Source organism: Mauremys reevesii, linkage group 3 (assembly GCF_016161935.1).
Source record: "Mauremys reevesii isolate NIE-2019 linkage group 3, ASM1616193v1, whole genome shotgun sequence".
NCBI lineage: Eukaryota > Metazoa > Chordata > Testudines > Geoemydidae > Mauremys > Mauremys reevesii.
The window spans coordinates 48,665,114-48,687,228 of record NC_052625.1 but is presented as its reverse complement, the minus strand read 5'-3'; the positions used below and the strand labels follow the sequence as shown (position 1 = coordinate 48,687,228).

The 22,115-nt window shown below is 38.2% G+C and overlaps 1 protein-coding gene across 13 annotated transcripts in view; it reads right to left on the bottom strand.

Annotated features, from left to right (window-relative positions):
* Positions 1-22,115, bottom strand: part of ESRRG (estrogen related receptor gamma) — a 473,961-nt gene that overhangs the window by 161,243 nt on the left and 290,603 nt on the right. The window contains exon 1 of one of the 13 annotated variants that reach the window (XM_039530387.1): positions 21,448-21,556. The exons of 11 other annotated variants lie outside the window; for them this stretch is intronic. The gene's annotated coding sequence lies outside the window, so the exon portion shown is untranslated. Of the gene's footprint in view, positions 1-10,852; positions 10,913-21,447; positions 21,557-22,115 lie in introns of those variants that run through there. One more of the 13 variants, XM_039530384.1, reaches the window with a different exon arrangement.

Here is a 22,115-nt window from a genome sequence, read left to right as displayed (position 1 = left end):
CACTTCAATCTAAAATTAGAGGCACTAAAATTCACATTAACTCTGAGAGGAATGTAGTGAATAAGACTTTATTTCAAAAGAACACCTTTTTGTCAGAAAGAGCTATTTTCAAGATGATGGCTTTATCTGCATTCAAAGAGAATAAGCCCAATTCCAGATTGTGCTGTTAATGCAGAATTTTTTTAGGTCACATTGGATTAATAAAAACCTAAATTTAGTTAAGGTGTATGAATAGAAATAACATGTTTCATATGAAAGTGTACAATATTTATTTTAAAGTCTTGGTGGGGTTGTTTTTTCTTTATTATTATTTTAAGTCAAATGAATGATAGCTCCACTGGAGGTGGGGTATGTTACCTGGGGTTCTTTCTGAGTTGGCTGCTTTTAGCAATAAGCAACAGTGGTTTCAGGAACTTTACTGGTTTGCCAAAATCTCCCCGTACAGGGTATACCCAGATGTGCTTTCTAAAACCTCTTTCAGCTACTCATAAATAAAACTGGAGACATTGCTGACTTTGGGTTCACAATCCATTCAGTGCCCACAAAGACAGCAACTCCAGTTTGCTCTAACAATAGGCCCATGCCTGCATCCAAGGGAGAACAGATTCTTAGGAAAACAGTGAGGCCACTTCAAACCTTTAATAATACATCTTAAGTTACATCTCTTCATGTTTGCTATAATGCCAAGATACAAAAATCCTTCATCTGAGCAAAGTTTAGCTATTTGGCCCAATGCTTTTGGCGGAAAGTTATAGAGCGGGAATGCTAGCAAATGCACTTAAAACCACTTAAAATAGCTTTTTGAATAAAACAGTGGTAGATATTTTGCAGGCCACATTTTTCTACAAGGCCAAGAATTTTCTAAATATCACTAATGAAGGTGTTAGTGGCATTACATTTATATTGCTATCTACCTGCTACGCTGCTAATGATACTGACAATGCTGACACTGGTTAAATCAGTATCAATGTCCTAGTGGAACGTATAAAATAATTGGGCCCAATTAGTCTTAACGGAGGAAACTTTCCCACCATTCAAGTCAACGGGAGCTTTTCCACAACCAAGATGGCAGGATTAGGCTATTTGGTTAGAGTGTTGTTTTCGCCATCCTTCCCTTATTTGACATATGTAAAAGACTAAAAATAAAACAAATAATAGCATCCTGGGATTGGAAAATGGGCCAAATTTTGCTCCATGTTACACCAGCACTGCCCCACTGACTTCAACAGTGCTGCAGTGATGCTGTAACTAAGAGCAGAGCGACCCTTGGCCCCAGTAATTGCACTGGTCACCAATAAACAAACAAACATTTACCAAGCTTCCATATAAATGTATATGAGATGTCAGTTATTTTCTATTGTCAAGGAGAATTTCTTTGGTACTGCAGGTACTATAGTGTGTTAATTGTAACTTCTATAAACAAGCCAGTGAGATAGGAATGATTATACACACTTATACACAGGCACTTTAAGAATGCCAGCCATCCACTATCTTCCAACAAACATCAGAACAAACTCACAAACCCCTCGTGTAGTGGGCAAGAAAGTCTTGCCCAAGATCACACATGAAGTCTTTAACAGAGCCAGGAATAGAACCCAGCTTGCCATTCTTCTAGGGCCACACTTTAACCACAAAGACCAGCCTTCCCCTCATACGCGGTGCTTGCCTTTTAGTAACGTTTCACTTTCTGTACCAAAATCAATAGAGAACAGTGAGGCGTGCCCCAGTGATTTCCTATATTTTGTTCCTTTGAATGGAAGAGAAAAAGTATTTGTGTGGAAGGAAACCAAAACGTTGCCTCTTGCAGTGACACCCAAGTCACCTCGAGACTCTCTCACAAGCTCTTGTTACAGAGCTGAGTTACAATTTCAGCTGAACTACTTTACAATGAGCATTTTTTTTCTGCTTCAGCTAATTGCACTCTAGTAAAGTGGCAAAATGTGAATCACTTAGGAGGAAAATGGGCACCAGCTGCTATTGTCAGAGAATGGTGATGCCGAAGAAAGAGAAAGCGACTGAATGAAGTGTCATGTCAGAAATCAACGGTGCAACGTGTGATTTTAGAAAACATGACTACTTTACAGAGACAGGGTGTCATTATGGCATCACAGTAATACGGTGCTTTGACAACTGCTGGGTCTAACATATCATCATTGCATTAAGGTGCACTGGCTTAGTTGGGGGAAGGAACAGAAAGGATTCCTTCTTTTAATAAGAAATATCTTAAGGTCTGCCTGGTTAACCTAATGGATGAGATCATTAGTTGCAATGTAAGCATTGCTAATCCTGACCCCTCCACCACCACACACCCATCCATGTTATGCATTAGGCCTTTATTAACAAACATCCATGCATGGCCTAATGAGGAATACTTTATCGCCAAAAAGATGGACGTGACTTTCTACATTGTATTACAAATGTTGAGCAACGTCTCTAAAATTTAAGTTTCTTCTGCCTTTTAAATTTTTCTAGCAGTTTCCATTATTCCATCACTATCAAGCATGCTGAAGCAAGCAAACAGCTCTCTCCAGTGCTGATGTCAGCACTGCCGACTGTTGGAGCTGTGGAAGCAGTATATGTAGACATCAAGTTGCGGCAAGCAGCAGCCCATGTTACCTGGAGATCAAGAATCTGCAGCCAAGTTCCAGCTTTCCAACTGGTATCATCAATCTGCATGTAACCCACTAAGCCACACCACAGAGCTCATTAACACCAAAATGGAAGAATGCACAATCATTCATTTTCAGTTCAAAGGCCAATATCCCAGGACTCTCAACTTCACCATAACTGCATTATTTTTAAGAACTGCAAATTTTTCCAACTATTGACTCAAATGTAATAATTCTATGCCCTGTAAAGTTAGGGAGAATATTTTTAACCTTTTTCCCCTACATTTTTTATTTGTAAAGCAATCACAATTGCTCCTCACTCTTGCAAGTTGATTCCCCGCACTTCCTGGTTGATAAACTTTATTAATGGGAAGGAAGTGGTCCTGTGATATCACAGCATGTTGCAAATGATCATTGTTGATAGCTTCTGCGCTTAAGGATTAGATCTGATGCAGTAATTCATACTAGTGTAATTTATCCTTAGCTCATTTCCTTGGACCTATTTCAATTTAGGGTGAGCATCTCTTGTTTATAGCTCTAAATACCGTAAGCGAGCAACTGGCAAATCAATAAAACTGCTAAATGCATAATAATACTGTGTAATTACATACAGGATGTTTTGCATAATTAACTACCTGAGGTGTTCCATGATATAATGGATACTGATCTAGCACAGAGTAACCTATAAGCCTATAAAATACATACTGTTTATACAAACTGAGATTATGCTTAAAACTCTCATTCTAATCATCTAAACTGGGCTTTGGCACTATATGCGCAAGGGCTTTCTTTTCCTGCCAAGTTCAAATCAATTCTTATGGCATTACTTTATAACTAACGTGATATTTCACTGATGATTACTATTACCCTGATTACTTTGGAGTAATGTAATAATAGCAAAAATACACTTAGATTAAACAAACTACTGCTATTTAATCAATATTATTGAGATAAACCAAGTGTTTTAACAAGTCTGTATATATGCGCTAATGCAGCTTTAATTAAATGTATCCTTAGACATGCACAGTCTCTCTAGCATACTGAGCCCACAGATCGTAAAGACCATGACATGAATCCTAAAATTACTTGTAAGGTTTAAATGTGCAGCAATTGCAGGCAGCAAAATTTAAATTTTATCACACCACACAAGCACTGCTCTGTGCACCAGGTGCTCTCTTGGGAACAAAAAGTTCAGAGGGAAGAAAAATAAATGACCTTGCACCTTCCAGCCAACACGCCAGGTGTCTGGATAAGAAGCAGGTCAATTTACACTGGAGATGCTGGGCAACAGTGTATGTCACTATGACACACAGGAAGCCTCTAACACATAAGCAAAAAACTGCAGCTATATGTCACAAACTGAAGTCTAATATTGTATATGCGCCTGTAACATTTATTCATCTGTTGAGATTTACTATGCTACTAACAGACCCCCTTTGCAGTAAGCTTTCTGCAGAAAAAAAAAGTCACCCACTTCTACAAATCTTAAGTCTTTCAAATAGAAATATGGATCAATAAAGTTTTCTTGTGTTCAGACAATTCAGTTTTCAAGCACTCAAAGGAAGGAACACACTGAAGAGCAACCAACACTAGAAGCGGATGACAGCTAAAAGCAAATCCTTCCAGGGCGTCTGAAACTAACATCTATAACGGAACACATGAGTGTGTACTGATGTATACAATGTACGAGGATTCCGACACAGATCAACAATACCGAACAAGCAAAAAGTTAAGGCTGATTCTCAGTTCTTAATTTTCTCCCTCCTCCTTTGTTCCTATAAAGTAGGAAAATGGTTGTTATTTAGAACCACAATTTTGATATTATTCAAATGCTGGTTTTTACATTTAACTTCCCTGTTCCTTTGTTGGGTTTAAATCCCATATCTTGGTATTTATAATTATATTACAGTAATGCCTATAGGCCTCAGCTAAGCTGGGGCCCTGTTGTGCCAGGAGTTGTACAAATGTATATTAAGAGATTGTCTATGCTGCAAAGAGGTATAGTGGGAAGGCTGGAACATGACTACTAGAATGGTAGCCAAGAATCATTCTGTGAGAATAAGTATAAAGACTGGGAACAACAACACGTTTATTAAATTTTATTGTCAAATTATGAGCAAACTATTTTATTTAATGTCACACATTAGGACAGAGTGAAACACCAGCTGGTTAAAAATCCAGCTGGTTTTCTGTGATCTAAAATTATATTATCTGAGATTATTCTCTATTGATATCAGGCGGAGTTCACCTGATGTTTCCAGCCTCAGGAGAAGTTAAAGTGACAAGGCATCTCCTAACTATTAATTCCGGGAATTCTTTTTAATTAAAAGAAATCAATTGAAATAGTAAAAGAAAATCAACAATGCATTCATCTAGTTCAAGAAAAGAACCTCCACAAACTACAAAAATAACCAAAGATTTATTCTAGAATGTAACAGGCTTTCCAAAGAGGGATTATTTTGAAATGATTATAGCATCAAAAGCAGTTACTTGTACCAGTCAGAAAGCCAGTACTACAGATCACAGGGACTTGGTTGTCATTTGTCAGTGGAGGGGGGGGGGGGTTGGAGATGAGAAGAAAATGGCCATAAGTCTCAAGACAGACAAAGTTTGTGTCATCACAGCTTCCACAATTTGTCTCAATGATTTTCTGCTGACTCTCTGAGAGGGAGAGAGTGTGTCTGTGTGTGTGCGCGCACTCAAATGTACATACGGGCCTATCTCATTACCCAATTCCCTCAGTGATTTTCTATAGATTAATTATAATTCGTTCACCCAAATCAGTGTGCTATTGAAGAACAATTAGAAAGAGCATGATAGGAATGACATCAGATCCTGAGTTTCTTAAAGAGTTAGGATGAAAAGTTATGAAGTAAATGACCCAGTTGGTCCCAGTTCCTGCCCACCTCCTCTCCCTACATGCACACCCACCACCGTGTGTGTGTGTGTGTAAAATACTTGGTGAGTTGGAAAATGACGTTTCCCTGCAATCAGTGTTTAAGTGAATGTTTGTCCCTGTGTGTTACACCATGCTGGCAGCTAGCAGCAGGAAGTCGCTGAGTTGTTACTACATTTGATTTGACTGCCAGTAGGAAGCTTTATTTCTACCAACTGTTAGTTGCCAGCTCTAAGAATCTTCTCTTCAATTCCTGACAGAAATTGCCCCTCTCCCCCATTTTCTTTTCTTGTCCCCTTTTTCACTTTGGAGACCTTTGGCATACGGTGACGAATCTCCAAGTCACAAAGCATAGTGTCTCTTTGTTCATTTTCAAATTTGCCACCCTAACTGCAAAAAGTGAATTATATTCAGCACCCAGAGGCCTGAATTTAAAATCTGGACCCTAGAACAGGCGACAAGTTTACATAAACAAACAGCAGCTCTGGAATTTTATCCTGATCTTTTCTGAAAAATGTGGTATCAGAGGCTGCAGAAATAGCTAGAGGCAGATAAAAGCCCCCCAGCCACATCAATGGGTGAGGGAACTTGATGGGGCCAGCAGTGAAAAGGGAAGAGTCCCAGTAGCAAGGGAGGGAAACATTACCCAAGGGATAGTAGGTAGCTCCTCTCTTGAGACACCCACTGGCCAGCTGTTGGAGAGGGGTGCTAATTGGCCAGCATTCCCCAGCCCCCAGTATTTAGCCCAGCACAGCAGCCATATGGATCCTCTTTTGGCTCCATTCCACCAGCACCACCCTACCCAATCACACTAGCAATGCGAATCCAGACTGACAGATGCTGCGGGTCTAGCGGTTCGCCTGTTCAGGTGGTCGGGAAGGATTTTTTTTCTCCCATGGGCCCACTGACAGAGGACCAGGGAGTTTTTTGCCTGCCTTGCACCACCCTCAAGGCACAGTGGGTTAAGTAGAAGTGCACTTAGTATCTAACTGAGATGTTGGGATGTGCTGTTGTTTATTCATTGCCGCTTGCAGCCAGTTCCCAGCGTGGTTAAGAGAATAAAATGAACTGTTCCCAGAAGTAAAAGACCTGGGATTTTAGTGATGGGCCTTCGGCTTGTGTGATAGGATAAAACCTTATGGCCTTAACGGGTTGAGATCCCCACCCTGCTATACCCTCTGTCCCCCTCATGGTGGGGAGGGTGCTAGGAGTCAGAGAAAGAGGAGTCCTGGGGGATAGGCTGAGGAGAACCCACCTTGTGTTACAGGTTATATAGTAAGGAGCCCTGTAACCCCTGCACTAAAACCAATTAAATGCCTGGAGAGTATGGGTGAGTCTTGCCCCTCCACTAGTTTAATATCAGTTGCAACCTGCGCTTAATTCCATGCATGTGTCTGTCCTCATTTTGCCACTGTGTCCACATCAATTGGAGTGGCTTTCACTTACAAGAAAAACATTTGTTATCTAGCTCTCCATGTGCTTCTTGGATCTAGTTTAATAAACAAACCTAAAAAAAACCCTGAACATGAGAGTGTTTCCAGAAAGGCTTCTCCCCGCTGTCAAAAAAGATGCAATAACTTCAACAATTGTTTGCATTGCTTTCTCCCTACACAATAATGATTTTGATAATTATGATTTAATTATAATGGATCTGACAACAATTTCCAACAATGAACAGCATCTTTACAAAAATTAAAGCAATATGAATGAGTGTGGGGTGGGGGGAGGCAAAAAACGCAGTGAGACAGTCTGAGAACTGAGGCTGAATGGAAAAGTAATTAACTCTAAAGAGCTAAAACTGTAATTATAGAAAATTTCATTAAAGGGAGGCAGGTGATTCCATTTTCCTAAATATGACAAGGTGCTGTATAAAAATAAAATAGAAGCTGGTTTCAGTGAGTGGAGCAGGAAAGCCATGTCTTTAACCAGATCAAATTCTCGAAATTGGCTGTCAAGATGGGATTGTTGTGATTTATACCCGTCTATCAAATGCATGAAAGAGAGAGACAGAGAGAAAAAGAGGCAAGCTGCTGTCGCTTCCATTCGCAAAGCACCTTTAATTTCCACAGCACCATCTGTTACCAAATCTAATTCACATTCCCCCCTAATCTGGTTTAGTTCTGTAGTAGTAATTCTTCCACTACTCTTATGAACATGGCTCTCAATGAAAAGCTTTGGTTCTGGGTTGGTAAGAAATTGAATATTATACAGTTAAGGTTCTGGTGACTTAACTGAAGCATGCTCTCCATTAAAATGCACTTCTGGTAAAGGGATTTGTTTCCAGCCAATGCAGAGATATGGAATAGCTCACATTTGAGGGTTCGGGGGGGGGGGGGGGGAGAAAGAAAAAAAACACCCTGATGATAGGAAAGCAGGCTGGGGACATGAAAGCAAAGGTTGTCATGAAATACAATTGTCAAGTTTAGTCACTTTCAGTACTGGCTATAAAATCACTTTGTCATGATCTCATACAGAAAGCCTGAAATTGTATTTTTTTTTAAAGGGAACTAAGTTGAGTGAGGTGTAATATTTTAGAACGGGAAAATACTTCTTTCAAATTATAAGATGCAAATAGACCCAAGATACCAAACCAAAGTTGAAAGGTGGTTAAAACTGTTACTGGGGCAAATTCTCCCAAATGCATACATTTCTGATACTCTCTAGTTGTGTCATGTCATATTGTGGCAGCATAAATCCAGTCTTTTATGGGAATTTTGCCTCCATAAGAACTGCAGGAGTGGGCCTTTATTGCAGTTATGAAGGTTCAGAAATTGAGTCACCTCTAGCCCTCATAGCTCACAGACAGTCTTATATGAATTAATGGCTTACAGGGCTTGGATTTCCCCCTGCGCTCCCATGGATATCAATGGGGATAAAATCCTTGTCCTATTGAGATCAATGGGAATTTTTCCATTGACTTCAGTGGGGCCCGGATTTCACCCAGGGATTTTCCTCATTTATTTCAATGGGAGCAGAATCAGGTTCTGTGTCTTGAACTCATAGGAATAGGGCACTTGTCACTTTTAAACATAGGGTTTCAAAAAGGAGTGGCTTTCAATTGGAGTGGCTTATTTTCATGCCACTCATAGTAAGGAGTTATAGAATAAATAAAATATCTGTCCCCTCAGTGTTGGAACGTATATATTTCAGTTGACGAAAAGTAATCTTATTTCTTTGTCTGCAGACTTCCCAAAAATAAAGCCTGTGGCACAAACAGCTTTAGCCAACACACAGAGTAATGTGTGAGCAATGTGTAGCTGTGAATAGCCCAAGGTTTTTTTTGTATTTTTTACAAAGGATTTGCAATAAAAAGAGAAGAGGGAGGCAATACAAAAATACATATAAATAGAATGGGAATATGCCGCAAAATGTAGATTGAAGATGAATTATGCACTATATGAAACCTGAATGTATAAAAATTCCTAACAGAAGGAAAGACCACAAATGTACAGCTACACTGGAACATCTGTGAAACGAGATGCACATTATAAAACAAGTAAATGAAATCTGAAGAGGTCTCCTCCGATTTTACTGCTTGACTCTTACGTGATTAAAAGTAAAATATATGGAGCATTAAAATAAAAGTGTTTTTTTTCCTTAATAGAAAAAGTGAGCAAAATCAGCATGGAGTTTGTTTCAAGCAGGAAAAAACTTTTGCCACCAGTCATGGACCAAAAGCTTGGATGTACGGGGTTGATTCCTAACTGTTGTAAATTGTCCTAGCTCCATTGATTTAAATGGAACTAGGACATTTTACACCTGCTGAGGAACTACCTAACCCAGCAAGTGAATTCAATGGGACGAAGACCTTGATATTGCAAGGCTCAATGTGCTGGCAGACTGCTGCAACTGTGCCAGGCTCCACTGAAATCAAAGGGACTCAGTGTGGTGCAATAGTCCACCCACATCTGGTGCACATATATGGTTGCAGAATCAGAGCCTTAGTCGTTAACGTATAACAAAACTCCTACGCTGTAAGGTCCTAACATTTGCAAATCACTAATGAAACCTGTAAGAAAAGTGGCCTCACTGCTTGCTTACCTATTTTGATCCCAATACATTCTGAAAATTAAGTGGGCAAAAAAATACTTGAATATGATCATGAAGACTATATCATCACACATTGTATAATGTATATCAGATAGAAATTATGGAAGAAAAATATATCTATTCTAGCTTTGATTTTAATAAGTGTGATTATAGTTCCTAAAACAAATAAAAATACCCTCCCCCCCAACCTTTGGCTTTTCACAGTTACACATTGTTCACATACTACTATGTGTAATTCAAAGCTATTTATGCCATTGGGTTTATATGCTGGAGTTTTGCCTCTGGATATTAGCAGCAAAGGTCAGGAAGGAACTGGCATAAATGGATTTCATTTCTACACAGTCTGTGTGAATATAGCAAGCGAGTTTACAGGATAAGCTTCTTTATGAATTACCGATATGGCTTTTACTGTTTTTAAAAAAGGAAGGAAATTTGGTACCTTTAGAAAATATTTATCCAAGGAAGTGAACAAAAGCATCTTGTCATTCTGTTTATTGGCTTCAGGACGGGATTACTGTTGATGCTAAATACTTGCAATTTTAACATGACCGCATAGGTACGTTGTTAGTTATGGTGATATGTGCCTGAATCTGCTTAATTATCACTCAGGCAAGATCTTGACTGAGTTCAACTGAAGAACAGCCTGAGAAAAAGCTGCAAGATTAGGCTGGCAATATTTATCTTATACCGTAAACCATATATTTCAGTTGTATTTTTGTAACATACTTGCCTTATTTCAATCGTATAAGGTCTAGATCACAAATGCATGTCTTTTATACCCAAAACTTCTGCTGAAGCCAACTGGGATTCAATTGGAGTTTTGATATGTTAGACATACACAACTGGTATCTTTAAGAAAAAAAAAGTGCACGTCATGGAGCAGGCTTGCAGGATCAGGCCTTATGTTTTATGGTACATGGTACATCTGGCAACCACCAATCCACATTTCACTGAGAGTTGGGATAGAATATACATCATTAAGTCAAATACGCCCCATCTAGGGTTGCCATCCCTGGAGTCTCCAGGAATTAAAAATTAATCTTTAATGAAAGATTATGTCATGGGATGAAATCTCCAGGAATTTGTCCAACCGAAGTTGGCAACCCTACCCATTCCTGAACTAGTCTTTTGTAAAGTAGGGGTTTGACAGCAACTGTCAAGTAAAACAGACTGGGTTCTACACTATTGCTTCTTTACAGGATGGTCTCCTTGGCATTGCACAAAAAGATTAGGAAGCTAAAATAATAAAACCAGGTAACTCAGAACATTGCCTGTCCATTCATGGAACCTTACTTACCTGGGGGTTGTGTGTTGAGGTCAGCGTGAGCACATAAATAAGGTCACCCTCTTATTTCCCTGTATCAAACATGCTGTCAAATTTAAACTGGGGTATCTGCTGAAATATCTGTCACAGGTAAACAAATAACAATAGTCAAATGATGATGTGTGATTGGCTGACTGTACATTATACAGGGATTGTTATCCTATGGGTTTTATTAAATATGAGAGCACATAATTTATGTTATGGGTGATAAGGCCAAGAATGCTGTAAAAGTGAAAAAATACAGCAACAGTATGCAGTACATCACCAGTGGGATAATTATTTATATAAAAAATTGGCATCCTTAGACTTCCAACACATAGTGGATGAAATTCATATATTCAAAGGAGACATAATAATAACCTGTCGGTTGGTGGTGATGGATATGTTTTTAATCCAAATGACCACAATCTTCAGTCTACCTGTCATAAAAGGACAGGAAAAATTGGAATTTTGCTTTCATAATTCTTTAAGTTGAAAGAGAAAACCCCGGAAGCATGATCAGTGGCTCATTCCAGTGGACAGATGGACAGGCGGTAGTAAAATAAGTATGAATAAAAGGCATTGTTCCTTCACTAATGCTATTTTCACTAGTTACACTCTGAAACTCAGTGACAGGTATTGTATCCTTTGCCTTTCACTTTTTATAGAGTACCTCTACATGATCAAACTTTCCCACTCCCTTACATTAAGCAATTGCTGTAAAAGAATAATAAGAGCGTTATACTATTTGGATGCTGACTGAAAGTGATCCTACAGAAACAGGCAAGGAAGAACTGCTTCAGGTGCTTCTTACTGACTACAACCACATGCCTGCTATGGTCTCCTTTGAGGTTTCTATTTCTAACTTCTGTGTTACTAGAAAGAGGAGTATGACCTGTGTAATTTATTTACATTAACTGAATCAATCAGCCCAGACAGAAATTTGATAAATCTATCAGTTGCCTCTGATCCAGGGAGAGAGTAAGGGCATCTATAGAGCTACAAGAAGAGCCTCTTCCCCCATTCTCTTTCCCCCCTTCAGCGCAGACCCTCCCCAGCTTGCTTTCTTCAGAAAAAAAATGGTGAAGAAATTTAACAAAATTAAAATTAACTGGTGAAAATGCAGGCAGACTGCTCAGTTATTTCATTTTAAAAGATCTTCATTTTCCCATCTGTGTTATGGCAATTTTATTACACATTCGGCAAATTTACAGTAACAAGACGTTCCCCTGACAAATTAATCACTTTCCAAGCATTTTATCATATAAATAAAATATCACCTCAAGAGGGAAAATCAGCTCAATCAGTTGATTTAACCCATCTTTCAGGGAACTCGCCTGAAACAGATTGAGCACATTTTTTGCTGAACAGGGACCGTGCTCACATCCTCCTGGAATCCTAGCTCATATGGTGAGGTTTTTCAGACAAAAATCTTTAAGGCTTGCTGAAAGCAGGATTCTCAGTGCATTGCAAGAGCTGTGCTCTTGCTGATGACAAGCTACTCCACTGGCAGGAAAAGACAGGTGGAGAGTGCTTCATTTAGAGCCTGATATCTCACTATACCTATGTTTCCCCTTGGCACGCTGTGATCTCTTCATTTCTGCAACAATTCTCTAGTGGCTTGCAACAGGAATAATATAATAATCAAATAATACATTTTATTTGTATGATGTATCTGCTGTAGTGTTCTAGGCACCTCACAATAAAACGACACAGCTAAATCTCCAGTGGCACTCAGAGCTAGTCAAAACCACTTCATTTCCTTAACTTTTCCCCATACTCTTTGCTAATTTTGGAAAACGAATTCAGCAATTATGAAAAGTAAGAGATTGGCAGCATTAGAGATGAAATATATGGATGGCAGAGAAGTGGGTTCGACTCTCGCCTTCCCAAATGAATCCTTAATATGACTCATTTCTGCTGTGGAAAGAATTTGTAATTTGAGGCAATACGATAATTTAGCCACTCTGAGAAATGAACTTCAGTCTTTCTTGGTCTTTTTTCCCCCGCTTCAAACAAATGCTGCTCCTTCCCCTGCCCCCCTTCATACAAATGCTGCTAAACACTAAGAAGAAAGCTAGAAGGCCACAATTTACATCCCTGGTGAATCTATCCTTACTTTTGCCAAACGGGGTTGGTGTGTGCACTATGTCTAATAATATAACAATTGCTACTATCAGAATCCTTGTAATCTTATCGTAATATATGCAGGATGACACGGTGTTGCATTGTAGTCTGCACACTTTAAAGAAATATGAAAGGAGAGCACGCTTTTGCCAGAAGTGGTGTCTGACAACAAACAAATACATAACTCTTGCGCTACAACGAAGCTGTTCAGCGAAACAATCATAATCATCTTCTCAACAAAATATCTTTAGGCGTCAAGCAAAAGAGAATCCAACCCAGAATTCTGAACTACCTCCTTCCCCTCACTTCCCTCCCCAAAGAAATACTAACCTTACCCTCCCCAAATATTAATACATGAAAAATTCATGCAGTTTACACCACCACCATTCCCCCATGCTGCAGATGGGATAATGGAGTGTTTTATGTGATGCTATTAAGTAGCAACATGGATGCTCTATTTGCTACTTAGCTGATATAATTAATAATGGCATAAATAGTCATATTAATGCTATCAGGCATCAGTATTAAAAGCTGCAAGCGCTATATAAATCTAACTAGCTAGACTGGACTGTCAGCTATAAATTGTGGTTAGATGAACCACTAAATATAAATTTACATTATAACTAAAATGTTTCATAGGTTGTAAATAGCCTTTACCTGCTAAAACTTTCTTTTATTTTGTGTTACAGAGGCAAGGATTTTTAGGCCATAAAGAACAAAGAACTGTGAGCAATTTCCGAGTTCAGTTATACCGCCACAGAGTTTCTCTGGCCTTAGGCCAGTGTAACTTAGCTCAGAATTCAAAATAAGTTTCAACATAAGTGAGATGACTATTAGTAAATGAATCTGATCTTTCACTTCTTACTCAGGCAAAACCCCTGAATAAGGGGTGCTGGATCAGGCTGTTAGGTTGCCTGTGAGTTTTTTTCACATTGCCGAATGATGCTTTCATCCAAATACCAAAAAAATATTTTTTCACTAAGACAATAACACTGACATTTTAAGAACTAAGTCCTGGATCCTGCAAAAATATACTCGAGAAGTAATTATGGGGCTACTCACACAAAGATACTCATGTATACACAGGTGTTTGCAATGTTTTACGTAAGGAGCACCCTATACCTTCAAATATCACATACAAGAAAGCAGCAGCCTAAATAAATACCAAGGACTATTTCCATCTATCCTTATTATGTGATAAAAAAAACAAAAACAAACAATAAACTAAGGAGGAAAAAAGAAAAATGCGAAGATAGTCCCACAGCATTTCACATTTCCTATGATGTGCCAAGCATTTTCAATTCCCAATAAAATAACTGGAAAAATGGGAAGTGTGCAGAAAGCCCCACGTAACTTTCCGGATCTGGCTCTCTGAATAAAGGCTCGTAGGCTCAGCCATCAATATTTTATGAAGACTTAAGTCACTATGAGTTGAAGTTGAAACAAAAAATATGCATGTAAAGGCATTCACGGTATCTGGGGACCAATCCTGCAGGACTTACTGGGGGCCCAACCCTGAAGGATGAAAAGCAACTCCTGGGAATGGCTCAGCACCAGGAGGAGTTTGTGTGTTCCTAAAGGGATTGGGGATCCTAGTCCTTAATCCAAACTCCCACTGACACCAAAGGGGAAATTCAGATTGGTTCAGGATTTGGGACGGTATAAAAGAGGCAATGTGTCTTAGTGACTCGCCCCCTTTACAGTCTGCTGGTAAACTTCTAGAATCATCAGAATATTGCACAGATAGATGTCCTCTTCCGGGTTTTTGAGACAGGTGGAAACCCTAAAAATTATCCATGTCAGTCTCTAAATTGAAAGTGAAGCACCTCTTTTGAAAATATGTCCCTGCAGTGTCCACCGCCCACTACATATATACTGCTCAGTACATTCACTAACACAATGATTTCTTCTGCTTACTGTCAAACACATATTGTACATCTATTCAGAATTAAGCAACAGAGCCAATTTACAGGGACCACAACCATTCAAAAGCAAGAGGAACAGTGTATGGAAAGTTAACTAAATTACTATCTAACCTGCACCCATAGGCTATACAAATCTTCATTTAGCAACAATTTTGTTGATCGTGTTGTAGATAGAAGATGTACATTCTGAATATATAACTTGGGTTCTTTAACATGCTCTCAACTATCTCAACTTTTGTATGTTCAAACGGTTTTTCATTTGCCTACTGTGGAAGATGCAGCCCCTCTTAATTTGAAAGAAGACAAAGTGGATTATTGGTTAGCTCCACGTGCCAATAGGGTGATCCATTACCATGGATATTCTACTGCAAGTACATGATGTTGCCTTAATAGTAGCTGGAGCCTTATTGGCTTAAAAAAATGTAAAAAGGGTTTTGCATGTGAATTGAAGTTAATAGGTTTGACATGGACTAACCTTAAAGAATCCAATCCACTCAAATCCCTTTGATGGCTGCAGCTAAATTTTGTGCAAATCTTACAGAAGTAGTCAGGCTGTTGGGATTTCAAGATGCTATGTCCCTTTCTCGCACAGATCTAAAACCACGCAAAACAATGACACCAAACCCTGCCACCTTTTCAAGGATTCATCTTATTAGGTTCCTGCCTTTATTGCCTGGCTCAGGAAAAGCTCAGATATTTAAAAATAGAATGGAAAAGAGCCTTGTGAAACTGAAAAATACTTCCCTTTCAGCCTAATATGAACCCTGTAAAATATTATTTTCTATTTTATAAAATGTAGTATTGAAATAAACTAAAGAGTTTCATATATCAAAGAAATAACATGGAAGGACTATTTTTAAAAAGCTTCAGAAATATAGCTAATGTGCTAGGTATTCAGATTGCATTCTTGCATTTAAATTTAAACCTGATTGCTATTTATCTTTTCTAGAAATAATTTATTTTTAGATGCGAATAATAATGATGACCTTATCTACTGAAATTCAACCCTTCTGTTGCTTGATTTTTAAAATTAACCTAAGCAGGCCTTAAATCCAGCTGTTTGTTTTGGAAGGCTACTGTATTAATGCATGACTATTTGCTCATCGCCATTTTAAATACCTATGAGATACAGGTGTTTTGTATGAATATGTACATACGTGTGTGTGTGTGTGTGTACATACGCACATACATATTTTGTGTTTGTGTGTGCCTGTGTGTGTATGACACATTTATGGTTTTAAAATTATTCAATTGCTGATGTGTTTTATTCAATAACAATTAAATCCAAATAGGAAAAAGGGAAGGGGGGAAAAAAAAAACTTTTCTAACTGCATTTCTTCCTAGACGAAAATGTAGATGACTATAAATGTAACTAACTACAACCAAATCAAAACCACACACACTGTATAATGCATCAAATATGTAAAGCAGTTATGAAATCTTGGTTAACAAAGGGCACAAAAAGCTCTTAAAAGGAAATATTTTATTTCTGCTAAACTAATAGCTAGAAGCATTACATTTCATCAGTTTCACTTAGGTTAAAAGTCCCAAAAGAGTCTCCTCCTGAAACTGGCTATATTTTATGTGCAAACCAGGCTGAGAGCTATCTAAATCTAGATAAAATTCATTGGCTTGTAATCTTCACCATGATCCATACATCTAAATCTATATGCAAATCAAATGCTCTCATGCATTAACGCATTCCAAAGCATCTAGGAGTAAGAGAGCACTCTCTCTTTTTTCCCATTCCCCCCTTTTCTCTCCTCCTCTCCCCCTCTCTTTATTTACACTAGCTACCTAAATAATTCACACTGCCTTCTTTTCAGCCTAAATGTTCTTCTGTTGAAGCCTGCAATGAGCTATTGCGGTAACCAGATGGACACATGAATGCAGCAGGTGGGACAGATGGCAGACTGCCCTGTCTGACGCTGGCTGTCTCAGCTTGGAATGCTTTTTCCTTCCAGGTACATTATCATCAGTGTAGCAGAAAGCAGTAGGTAGAGGGGGGAAAACAAACTTTATCTACACTACTATATATGGAGTTAGTTAAATAAAGATTTACTCCAGTCTCCTGGAGAAAAATTTCACTATTCCCATTTTTTCCAGGAAATCACTGAGAAGTAAATGTAAAATGAAAGGAATACCTGAGGTCTTATAAACAACTTGGAAAAGCAAAAGTGTATTCATTAAAACAGCTGATGCTTTTGAAGTTAAAGCATTCAACCAAACAACCCATTGCATAGCTTTCTACTTTTAAATACCCTTCACCTTTTGCACACCAGTGTTTTTTATTCTTTGGTTTAGAACAAAGATCTTCAGAGTAAACGGTCATGGTTTCCGCACAAAACATTATCACTCATTACATGTGCACCCAAAACTCCCACTCCGCCTTCAATGTAGATACAGGATCAAACCCTAATTCTTTGAACTTATTTTGCTTCCAGTTTCAAGAGATGTGCAAAGGTAATAGTTTATTACTGAAAACATTATGGCCTATGAAAGAAGTGTAATCAATAGATGAAGCAGTAAACACAAAAAGTCTCTGTTTATCTGGAAATGAACATTTTAATATGCTTTTTCCACTGTGGAACTTCACTGCACAGTGCATTCGGAAGAGAGTAGCTAGGAAAAAACAGCACTATGCATTTTAATTAGGAATAAACAGTTTTTAAAAATCTCTGGAAATATTTCTGGCAGATTTTGATTGGCACTTATACAGACAAATCAAAACATTAATCTCTCTACAAACTTCACTGGTGCCCCAAATTTTTTTTACTGGTTAACAAATATTTATGTAAGTGTAAACTTTTCAAACCTGTAGATAGCTGATTAGTATGTTAAGCAAAAAATCATGTTTCCAGGAAAATTATATATTATATATATATTTGCCCATAATAAAATAGTGTAAGTGGTTACTTGCCTGGGACCCTTGACACAACTGTTTTTGTTTTGTTTTCATTATCCATACCTGCCCCTTACTGCATCCTTCCCCAGGCCTTCCACTCTGCCCATGATACCAGCCTTGACCACATGTCTGTTCCTCTCATGGACCTTTGCATACTTTCTCACGCTACACTCTTTGTGCATCAAATGCACTTTCCTAGAACTGATCTAAGGAATCCACCCTGTCCTCCTTCAAATCCCTTCTCATGGTGCACTTCTGCTGAACCACCTACAAGAAATTATCCCACATTTCATAGATAGGCTGAGGGGAAATTGAAGTCAATATTTATTTACACAATGAAAAAGCATACCTCACACAGATGCATATACACACTCAGAGAAACATATATATTCCCTATATAAGAATTTTATATATTTCCTTTTGCTCCAGCTTTTGTATATTATTCCTCTTTTTAGACAGTAAACCTCTCAGAGTAGGAAAAGTGTACTACCTCTATATTCATGGAGCAATTAGCATCATAAATCCTATTCCTGATGGGGGCCTCTGGGCACCACCAAATAGAAATATTAAACAACAACAACATGGAAAATCTCTTATGTGGTTGAATTGCAATTGGGCTTAGCTATTGTTTAAAAATATCAAAATAGTGTTTATGAGAAGATGTATAGTGATGTGAAATCTAACAAAAACAAGGTGCATCCTGTTTAATATTGTTATCACAAAAGCTGGTAGTCCAATTCTGCTCCAACTGAAAAAGGTGGCATAACTCACCATAGACTTCAGTGGAAACAGCGTCAGACCCTAAATTAAAGTTATTTGGATAAGTTAGGAACTGTCCCAAAACATGAACCAAACCTAAACCTCAATCTATTTTGAGTTTTGAAAAGATTCTTTTAAAGAAATATTTAATATACCTTCTAGCATTAGCTGGAACAGAAAGAATATATTGAAATACCATAAAAAAAGGCTATTCTTGGTCTATTTCTAATCTGGCAGAAACCAGGAATTACTGAAAATCTCACAAGACAGTCTGTAGCCATGGGATTCCTGACTGATTTTGAGGCCAGAGAGGTTAAGCAGTTTGGATAAGCTTCAGATAAGTATCCAAACTTTTATATGCTTATGTGTACAGACTCGAGCCTCTGAACCTTTTAAGGTTTGGCCATCATTATGCTAAGGAAAAAAGGTGGAAAAATTCAGGGATTGTATGGGCATGCTGCCAGAGTTATCGAACAGGGTTGGGTGCCAGTGACTTATAGAAATGATAAAAATGAACTGAGGACTATACTCTTCAGAAAAGCATTTGAAGTTATAGTAACCGATTTGTAACATAACAGGAAGATGGTAAAAATAGTGCCCTTCAGAATCAATTTAAAAGTGGTATCACACAGGCCCTGACTTCATTAACTATTATTATGTAACCAACTTTCAATAACATTTATGTTCACTACTTTGAACACTCTGGAACATCCTGTTTAGAGACAATCACACTGTGCTATTGACAGTTGATGTCAAATGTATTGACCATTTTTTAATACCATAATTCTGGAACTACTAACCTGTAGGTTGTTTTGTTTTGTTTTTTTTTAAACCCTCTGTATTATAGTGGTGTGTTTGCCTTGCTAGAGATTGTTAGATCTGCTAGAAGATGTGCTAGGCCACCGTTGGGGGAAAAAAATCCTTCTTATTTTCATGAATTCATAACTAGTCTAGAAATGTTCCCTCTGGGATGAAAACTGTCATACAAGGTCGCCACCAAAAGCTAATCTTTTCATCTAAGTGCAGAAAAAAAGAAGAGTGGAAAAAAACAGTTCAGGCTGCTGGACTGCAAGAACATCTAGACCTTTTCTGCTTATGGACACTGCTGACACATATATTATTTAAAAAAATAATTAATTTTTAAAAGATGGAGTTAAGAAACTTGCTGGTACGGCCACTTAGGGATCTGGGGCAAAAATTGGTCCTGCTAGTGAAGGCAGGGGGCTGGACTTGATGACCTTTCAAGGTCCCTTCCAGTTCTAGGAGATTGGTATAATCTAATTTTGTTGTTTTGGGGCACTTTAGGTGAAGAGTTTTTAAACTGACAAGGCAGTAAATTCTTGGCCCTCTTCTGCTCTCATATATACCTGTGCAGCTAGGGTGACCAGACGGCAAGTGTGGGGTAATAGGAGCCTATATAAGAAAAAGACCCAAAAATCAGGACTGTCCCTATAAAATCGGGACATCTGGTCACCCTATGTGCAGCTCTCATTGACTTCAAAATTAATCTCAGTGCATTAGAGCCCAATTTTGAAGAACTACTTGTGGCTGGGCATATTGCTTACTGTCCTGAGAAGTCCCACTGACTTCAGAATAGTAAGCATTATGCCCTAGTAGGGTTTGCTGGACTGGGCCCTCAGCAGTATCCCCTTAAAGTAACAGGCCTCTTCTTCAGTGAAGCATATGCTTATCAGGAACTTGCTTTCAATAGAAGCTCTGCATGTGCCTCTGAGGGAAGAATGTGACTCTCTGAAAAGCAGCTACTGTGTGTGCAAATTATAGTGGAAATTTGTACATATCTAAATACACATATATACAGTAAAATATAGCATCTTTAAAAAGTGATTATTGGAGACATTTTTAAAAAAAAAAAAAGCATAAATACATATTTAATTCTGTCCCATCAAGAAAATAACTCATATTTTTGAAGACTTCCCAATCCTATTCCCATGAAAGTGGTGTAGGAAAGAAGGCCTAAACTTCTAAATTCATTGTACTCAACCTAGAGACTATGGCCAAGTTGTCAAAAGTGCTCAGGGTCAGATTGTTATAATACCTCAGCAGCAAGCAGTCTGTATTGTTTCTCCACGGAGGGGTGAGTTGTTGGGAGCAGAATGCTTTTGAAAAATCCACCCACTTCATTCAAGTGTCTAAGTGAGAAGGGAGGATTTTTTTTTTAAATCTAGCTACATATTCTGGTGTCTGAATGGGAGCTGTTAGGTGCTGAGCTTTGGCCAGAGGGATGGACATGTAAGAAACTCAGAGAAAGAGAGTGAGAAATTACACACAATGTTTATAAAAACACAATTTCAAGTTAAATATGGGTTTTCCTAAAAGACCAAAATTGCTCAGGTCAGATAAAATCTAATTAACTGAGAGGTGAGAGTGGCTCAGAAACAGTCATAAATTACAAGGGACAAATTCTCCCCCCGCTTCCCCAGATGCAACCCCTTCTCTTTAATGGAGCTGCATGGGTATAAGTGAAGGAAGAATTTGGTGCTGCATATAGTGACTATAAACAATATATTTTGCAGTAAATCTGTGTTTGTGTCTCAACAATTTTTAAAACAATATATGTACGCAAGAAATGAACACAGAGAAATTAAGCCTCAAATCACACATATATACTCTTAAAATTATGGCACAGACTGCCTTCCCCTGCATCAATAGCCAGAAAATTAAAAACTAAAGATGACATTCTCATCCGTAACATCAAGTATTTCTTATTTCCCCAATCCCCACCAACAGACATTAAAGCCATAACTTTGAATTCCAACACAGGACTTAACTCATTTATGCAATTCAATAAAAGAAAAAGAAAAGAAAAGCTTCTTTAAATAAAATCAGAATTACACAATAATTCTTGTACTTACTTCTCTGCAGCTGATCCATAGCCATTTACATAGCCTTTTGAACACTGTTTAGTAAACAAGGCGTGTACGGTGTTAGCATGCTTCTATCTTGCTTTCCTTGTAAAAGCAAGGCAGGGGTTCTGTTTTTAGTGCACACTTTGGTTCAGTGTTAATCCTGTTTTATGTTGTTCACACCTGCTGCTGACTAGCAGTCTGCTCATGGATTGTGGTTTGTGCTGCTCTCAGTGAATCCTCACTAACCCAGCTCTACAACAAAAAGCTGCTCTGCTAAACTGGAAACAAAGACCTGATTGCTCCTGAACTTGAAAAAGGAAGACTTGTAAAATATGCCTCATCTTCAATTACTTTTCCACTGTCAACTGTTTAGAAATAAACATGGGGTTTTATGTGTACGTGTTTATCTTTAGTCCTATAACAAAAAGCTAAAACATATCCTCATGCCTAACCCCTCTAGAAGTTATTCTGCTGATAAAAATGTTAGCTGAAAATGCTGAGAACACACCATTTTTAAACATTCTCTGTGCAACTCACCTATTCCTTTCTGTACAAAATAGATTTGTCTGAGCAGAAATGTCTACTATTATTAAAACTTCCTCTGTAAACCTTTATATAAATGGAATTTTGCTGCTTCTGAGGAACTTTCTTCAGTGCATTTACAGAAAATGCAA